Below are 8,367 nucleotides of genomic sequence, written 5' to 3' on the forward strand. Positions count from 1 at the left end.
CAATCCATTGTGTTCATGAAGTTAAAATGTTGTCAGTGGATTGCGCCTGATTGTGGAGGAGATAGTAGGTGTGTCTGCACATGAATGGTGAGTGTGCACGCGTGCCCCAGAGTTAGCACTGACATTTTAATTATGTAAGAGATTAATTTATTTTAAACGTATTTTACGCCCTCAGCTATGCTGGCTAAGGAGCAGCTAATTCATTTTTTAAGATGCCAAGATTTTATTTCCCCAGGGGAAGTGACAAGCCTAATCTTCAAAGGTACAGAAAGCTAGAGAAAAAAACCATAGGCTGTTGGGCTATGTCATAAATCTGACATGAGAGCTAAACTTAAGATTTGTAGTGCAGGTGGGGGCATTCTCTGTGGGTCTGCTATTTAAGGTTCCATTTCTAATAACTCTGGAGGCTGGGTGGTGGCTCACACCTGTAATCTCAGCACTTTGGGAGGCTGAGGCAGGAAGATCACTCGAGGCCAGGAGCTCAGGACCAGCCTGAGCTGTAAGATGCGACAATGATTCAGAGTTTATCTAAAAGCATTTGTTTTGTATTTCAAGTTTAACTAAAGGGCTTACATATTCCCCCATTTTGACCATTCATGGTCAAGGAGCAAAATATAAAAATTCCAAAATATTTCTGAGAGGGAGAGAAAGAGGGCAACGTACTTGCTATCAATCCTTCAAAGTTGGAGAAAAGAAGGAGTTTGGCTGTGTTTGGGGGCACAGGGAGAGCAGAGACTGCCCACGGAGTTGTGAAAATCTCAAGCAAACACCTGCCACCAACCGGGGGCAAGGCCTGCAAAAGTGCAGACACTTTCCCTGCCCACATTGGCACTGTACTGGCAGGGCCATCGCTGCCCACCCAACCCCTGACTTTGTAATAGTTAACCATGAATTGAAGGAGGTGTTTGCTGGTCAGCAAATAGGTTGGGGTGGAAAGGGAGGGAGGGAGGAAGGAAAGGGACTATGGTGAACAGGGTCACACACCACCACTTTGTGGGTGGGGCTGGGGAGCTGCACAACCTGTCCCTGACACCAGGCAACTCTGACCCCCCAGGGAGGAACTACGCTTGCTGGCACATAGAAGATGTGAGGTTGGCACATTTGGTTGATTGCCCTGTGCCACGGTTGAGCTAATGAAGATCCCTCACAGCAAAACTGGACATTACCATTTTCTTTACAAGTCATTAGTTAATTTAATAGGTAAAGCTCTTCTCATGTTTACTAGTTCTGCTCAGCTTTTTCCCAAAGTGTCTATTTATGTCTTTTTCCCATTTTTCTCTCAGGATGATCCTCTCTTAATTATTGATTTGTAAAGTTTCTTTATATAGGAAGAATACTGCCTTTTAATCATTGATGTTATAAATAATTTCTCATTGATATTTTTTCTATCAACTTTGAGATATGGTGGCCATAAAGAAATTATTTTGTCCCCTCTTATCAGGGGTGATACATCCCAACCCCCCAGTAGATACCCTGAAACTGTGGATAGAACCAAACCGTCTCTGCCGTGTGCTATACCTTCTCCTACACATACAGACTACGATAAAGCCTAATGTACAAGGTAGGTACAGTAAAGGATTATAAATAGCAATAATAAAATACAGCAATTTTTTTTTTTTTTTTGGTAGAGACAGAGTCTCACTTTATGGCCCTCTGTAGAGTGCCGTGGCCTCACACAGCTCACAGCAACCTCCAACTCCTGGGCTTAAGCGATTCTCTTGCCTCAGCCTCCCGAGTAGCTGGGACTACAGGCGCCCGCCACAACGCCCGGCTATTTTTTGGTTGCAGTTTTGGCCGGGGCCAGGTTTGAACCCGCCACCCTCGGTATATGGGGCCGGCGCCCTACCGACTGAGCCACAGGCGCCGCCCAAAATACAGCAATTTTAACTATACCATAATAAAATTTACATGAATGTGGTCTTTCTTTCTTAAAATATCTAATTATATTGTATTTGCCTATCTTCAGACTGAAATTGACTGTGAGTAACTGAAGCCGTGGATGAGGCCGACTGCTGTATTTGAATTTTTACATTGTCAAATACATCCATTTTTTTCCTTAGGGGTTTCTGGGTTAGGAGTTTTATAATTCGAAATTTAAAATTAGACACTTAGTCACTTAAATTTTCTTCCAATACTTTTGTGGGAGGAATGTTTTTATTTTAAACACACACACACGTGTTTAAATCTTTACTGTCTATGGCATAGATAAGAATTTAGGATCCAAACTTTCGGAATTTGTTAGTTTTCCTAACAACATATACTGGATTCTTTCCTTATTTTCTTACTGATTTAAATTCACATGTATGCTTGGGCCAGTGAAGGAACTTTGATCTATCTGTTCTGCTGTTAATAGTGTTAATAGCATTGTGAGTCTAGAACCTATTTCAGAGATTATTAGGGTAGGTCTCTATTATTATTTTCCTATTTTCAAAATTTTTCTGACTGGCCTTATATTTTTCTCCCTTACTGAACTTTAACTATATGTGATTTTAACTTTTATTAAGAAGAGCCCTGTTTGGTACCTATGGTAGTGATAATAAGGCCTGCTCTCCGAAACAAACAAAACTGATACCCAAATTATAATCCCCAGAACCTGTAAATACCTGACTTACATGGTAAAAGGGGACGTTGTAGATGTGATTGTGTGAAGAATGTTGTGATGGGAAGTTACCCTGGGTGGTGTGGACAGACCCAGTGTCATCACCAGAGCCTTGCAAGACGGAAGTGCGGGAAGGACAGAGTCGAGGAAGCTGAAGATGCTATCCTGCAGGTGTGAATATGAAAGAAGATCATGATCAAAGTTTGTGGGTGGTCCTGACAAGCTAAAATGGGAGAATTTTAGATGAAATTTGCAGCTGGAAGTTACTCATCAACCGACATTAAGATTAGGGGTGCAATGAAATCTCAAGGGTGTTTTTCAGAGAAAGAGGGGCAGGACAGGGGAGGCAGAGGGAGCTGTGACTATGGGAGAAAGGTCAGAAGGATGGGAGGGAGCAGCTGTGCTGGCTTAGAAGGCACAGGGAGGGTCTGTAAGCCAAGGAAGGCACGGGGAGCTCCAGAAAAGGGAAAAGAAACAATTCTCCCCAGACCCCCCAGAATAAGTACAGCACTTAAGTTCCTTGATTTCAGGGCTCGTGACCTTCAGAAATGTGGAGAATGAATTTGTATTCCTTTAGCCACTATGTTTGTGGCCATTTGTAGGTGTGTTCTCGTGAGGGCACCCATGTAGCAAAGCTGACGGCAGAGGGTGGAGCTGAGTGTCCAGTGTCCCAGAACAACCTCCCCCCAGGGTTTCTGGAATCGCACGAGCGCTGTTAAAATGATCAGGAACACAATCCTTGTCTGTGAGCGACCTCACCGCTGCCCTCGTCATGCCCCCACAGAAGCCTGGAGGGCCGTCAGCGCCGTGCTTTCTCTCACCCTCATGCTATTCCGTTAGTTTTATCCTCTAAAAGTCTCTCGGGATGTTCATTCTTCTTTTTATCACCATTGTAACAACCTCCATTCAGGTCTTCATAATCGGTCGCCTGGCTTATGGTGAGAAGGTGCTGCATTACAAGTGGGCAAATATCTGGATGAAATCAGCACATTTACCCCATAAATGCATTAATGTATACATGATCTGTATGTTTATGATTTAATTAAAAAATTAATAAATAAAAAATGAAAATGAGCAAATAATTTGAGCAGACACTTCACAATAAGCACATGAATAAAGTATTCAATATCATTAGTCTTTAAGGAAATGAAAACGAGATCCTATTTCACCCTCAAGTTAAAACGAAAATCCCGATAGCACCAGGTGTTGGCCAGTTTGTGAAGCAACTGGAACCAGACTTGCTGCTTGTGAGAGCGTAAGACAACTCTGCCACTTGGTAAAATGGAAGTTTCTTACAAAGTTGAACATAAACTTATCCTGGGTTTCAGCAAATTTTCTCCTAGGTACCTCCCTGAGAGGAGTTAAAACATGTCTGTAAGAAACCTTGCACAAGAATATTCATACCAACTATTTATTATAGCCCAAACTGGAAAGCATCAAATGTTCATTAGCAGGAGAAATGACAAGCAGATTGCTGTTTACTTGTATAATGGACTATATACACAAGCAATAAAAAGACATAAACTCCTGGTGCGTCTTGAAGACACACGGTGAGCCCAAGAAACTAGACAGTTACATACTGCACGATTCCATTTATGTGACGTTCAAGAGCGGACACAACCCATCTATGCTGAGAGAGGTCAGAACAGCAGTCCATCTGGGAATAGGGATGAACTCGAAAGGGGCACGAAGGAGAATTAGTTTCTGTTCTCTTTGTGTTTCACAGCGTGTGGTCCCAAACACTTCGGATTTGTACATTTTCTTATACTTCACTGAAAATGAAAACGCTTACACAGTACACCTGTACTGTTTACACTTTTCAGTAATTTTACTCTGCATTTAGTGAATCTTTTCAAGCTGCAAAATCAGTCTGCCTGTCCTTAAAAATAGGAAATTTTACTCTGCCATATATTACTAACATGACTTTCTTTCCATTGATTTTGATCTCTGCTGCAGAAACTCATTCACTCTCACGTTTTTAGCATTCTCCAGGGCTTGTTCTGGGAACTTTTCATCTGCATTCTGAGAAGCCTTCTCGGACGGTGCTTCCCATCACAGACATGTTGATTCTTCACTGCTTCCACGAGTAGATTTCAATTCTGAAATATCATGTTTCTCGTAATATTCTCTCCGTAAGCTCAGCCCCCTCTCTATTTCTCCTGCTGGTGTGGAAATTAAAAGTACAAGCCTCCGGAATCAGGCAGATGTTGTTTGTCAGGGTAGGCTCCATCCTCTACTGTACGACCTTGGGCAACTTAATTTAATGAGCCTCTTCTCATCTGCAAAACGAGGCTCTTAGCTGTGAGAACTTCATGGTGTTATCATAATGATTTCATGAGCTAATGCTCAAATGGCAGGCCTAGGCATAAAACCCTGAATACAGATTAGCTGTCATCATTATCGCAACCATCTTCATCTTTGTTGGGTCTTCCTCTGAACAACTATGTTTTGGTTTCAAGCTATTAAGTACCTAGCTGAGTGTTTCGTACACTGGCTGATACATGGCAGGCGTCCAACGAGCATCTGTTGAAGAAATAGATAAGTTTGTTCCTTCTTTTTACCTTGTACTTGTGATATTATGAGTCAGTGTGTTTTTATTGTCAGTGAAAATCAATTAAGGCAAAAGCTGTTCTTGGAACAAGTTTTAAAATAATGAATCAGTTGCCTTACCCAGCAAAATATTGTTACAATGTTAACTTGACAGAACTTGAATAACTACCACATCAGGAATGAAAAACAAATTTCGTGTTAAATTTTTATTCAGACATATGTGCTACATTAGAATTAACTTTTATGAAATAGGAATCTGGGGGGAGACTTATATCAATACATCGTGGAAGTCTTATTTACTTCTTAAAGGTTTTAAAAACTTATTATCGAACACAGTTTTCCCCCCTTTTGTTAAACTTTGAAATAAATTATTGGAAAAATGATAAAGAAAGGGCCCTTCAATATGGCATCTTGAGGTCTATGGAATCCCAGCCTCAAAAAGGTGGGTATATCTCAGGCTTTAACGTTCAAATTCTAATCTATGTGTCCGCACGTGACCTTTTCATCCTCTGAGCATAGGAGAAATGAAGGTGTCTGCCTTGAGAGTTTGAAACCATCAGTTTATGCACTGGTCATCAACTGGCCGACCTCTTCCCACTCAGCACAGTTTTTGCTTTTGCACCAACACTGCAAATGCACTCAGCATCGTCTACCAAAGGCAAGGATTTGGTGGAGCCCATTGGAGTCACTCCAATCTCCCCCTCACCAGCTATCACCACAGGTGCCGCCCAGCCCAACCTGACCCTGGTCCTTGGGTTTCCCCTGCCCCATCATGCCATGTCTTTCTCTCCTGCAGCAGTGAAGACTGTCATCGTTGACACCTTGGCAAACACCGCCTTCACCACAGCCACTTTGCCAACCCCACTGCTTGTCCACAAGGTCAGGACTTCTCCTCTCGGTCTGCCTTTGGTAGAGAGCTAAGCTGCAGAGACTATCCCTGGATGTTGTGAACTGCTTTCCTCTGCTCCCAGAGGAAGCAAAGAAGATAAGAATCAATGTGTTTTAGTGACGCTGTTTATCCCTGACCGAGAAACTTTGACTATGACACAACTGTACTTCGGACTTTACCTTACAGATGCAAGCAATGTAACCTGATTGTATGTACCCTCATATTAATCTGAAATTAAAAAAAAAAAGAAATAAAGAAACTTTGAATATCACTCTCTAAAGGGCAGAATGGGGGTTAAGATTCAGTCATTTACAGAAAAACTGCAGGTGAGTACTCACCCTCCTTCCTGATAAGTAGCTGGCCCAATGGGCAGAAAGTGATTTCCTTAAAAGACCTAGCACACAAAAGGGAGGTAATTTTAAAAAATTATTATTTTTCTGGGTGTGGTGCATCTCACAGACACATTTATACATGCCACAAGTATACGACACTTATACAGGTATACAGGGACAGTCCACGTTCCCATGTGACACAGCTTGCTTAGCCTGACGGGCAGGCTGATGGTCCATCTCCCGTGTGCTCCAAGTGAGGCTGGTTAGTGATGACCCTGAGCAGGTGCGGGAGCTTTCGAAGCTTTACTTATTTTATTTGCACTCCTGAGTTTATAAACAAGGAAGCTCATCAACCCCATTCCGATCCAGATCTCCTGGTAAACTTGGGTATAGAAAGGTTTCATGGGGACCTACACATTTTTAATAATTCTTTGAAGCATCTCGGCTCCAGAGTAACGGCTGGGCCCAGCAGAGACCCAGAGCCAGAGATTCGGAAAGGTCATGGCATGCACAGGCCTAAAAAAAATTATTTTAAATTTTGAATAAGTTCAGATAGAAAAGTTTCAAAAGTAGTGCAAAGAATTCCTACATATGCTTCAATGAGTTTCATTTTACTTATCATTTTCTCTCTCTGTCTCACCCTCGCCCCAAGTCAAATCATTGGCTGATCACTTAAGCTGGTTCATGCCAGATGGCTCCAATGTAAACTTTTGCTTTTTGGAGGGAGAGGGAATTAGTAAAGACATTATGGAGAGATACTGGAGGCTGTGTAACTTTGTTTCTCTTTGGACTTTGTCACTCCCTAGTCTCATTCCTGACCATGCTCGCTGAAATAATTGCCACTCTGCTGGTTGCTGAACAGTGATGTCCTAATTTCATCATTTGTTCTGCACATATTAGCTGAAACTCTCTTCCAGGGAAGAGCTTTCTCTTGCTTTCCCTTCCTTCTCAATTAATTCATTATAGACACATATATTCTTATTTTATTCAGTGTGTTATAACCCATTACTATAATTATCTGATGCTCAGCCTGTTTCAGATTTGTAGGTGGAAGCCCCTTCAATCTGTGTCCTGTGACCTTTGACATGCACTAATAATTCCTTGAGCACTTCTCTACTTTCTGGCAAAAAGATGTTTCAGGCTCATCTGTATTTTCCCTGTCCCCATTCTGGAATAAAACATTTCTCGAAGGAAACCTGGTTCCTTCTAGCAGAGAATGGTATTTAGAAACCAAGATCTGGCCTCCAGGTGTGCTCAGAGCTCCTGGGATGCCATTGCTTCTAGGCCCCCAGGGGCGAGAGCTAAAAAGTACTTGTATGCGTGTGTGTGTGTGTTTGTGTATACGTGTGTACACACCCCACATTCCCACACATGTATTTTTTATTATGAGTTCATAATAATGCTTCCAATCCTAGCCACAAAGGTCATTCTTTCCTTCCTTCATTATATATTTGTTACTTGTGTCTCCAATAGTGAGAAACATTTTTCTTTATTCACAACTTATTTATTAGTTCAACTCTAGAATATATGTTAAGTAGTTTCAGAATTGCTCACACTTACCACCATGAAAACATATAATATATGAATCAGATTTTGATATTTATTTACAGTTATTTTTGTCTTTGGCCTGAGAATATATCATCAAAATTCTTGGGTTAATTGTTTTTCCTTCCACTTCAGTGCAACCATGTTTTTTATTTGAAATATAGGCATTTGTTTCTATTTGCATTATAATTTCTATTTCTTTGTATTTTCAGGCTGGCTTATTTCATTCATTTATTTATTTTGAGTATGTGAAAGAGAACACGATTCTAAACATTAAATCTACGCACCAAGTTGGACTCAGAACAGGGCGCCTCCTTACCCCACCCCCTCAGAACTATCCCATCGCCCATCCTTCTGTCTCTATTCCAATCCACTCCCAGTATGTACCCAATCTTACTAGTCTCTGGTTTATTTTTCATGCATTTCTTTCTGCACTAATGAGCATATATACC

The 8,367-nt window shown here is 41.5% G+C and overlaps 1 pseudogene; it reads right to left on the reverse strand.

Annotated features, from left to right (window-relative positions):
* Positions 1-6,618: 6,618 nt before the first annotated feature.
* On the reverse strand, positions 6,619-6,810 carry LOC128589626 (ATP synthase subunit ATP5MJ, mitochondrial-like; annotated as a pseudogene).
* Positions 6,811-8,367: the final 1,557 nt, after the last annotated feature.

The sequence above is a fragment of the Nycticebus coucang genome, chromosome 7 (assembly GCF_027406575.1).
Source record: "Nycticebus coucang isolate mNycCou1 chromosome 7, mNycCou1.pri, whole genome shotgun sequence".
Lineage (NCBI taxonomy): Eukaryota > Metazoa > Chordata > Mammalia > Primates > Lorisidae > Nycticebus > Nycticebus coucang.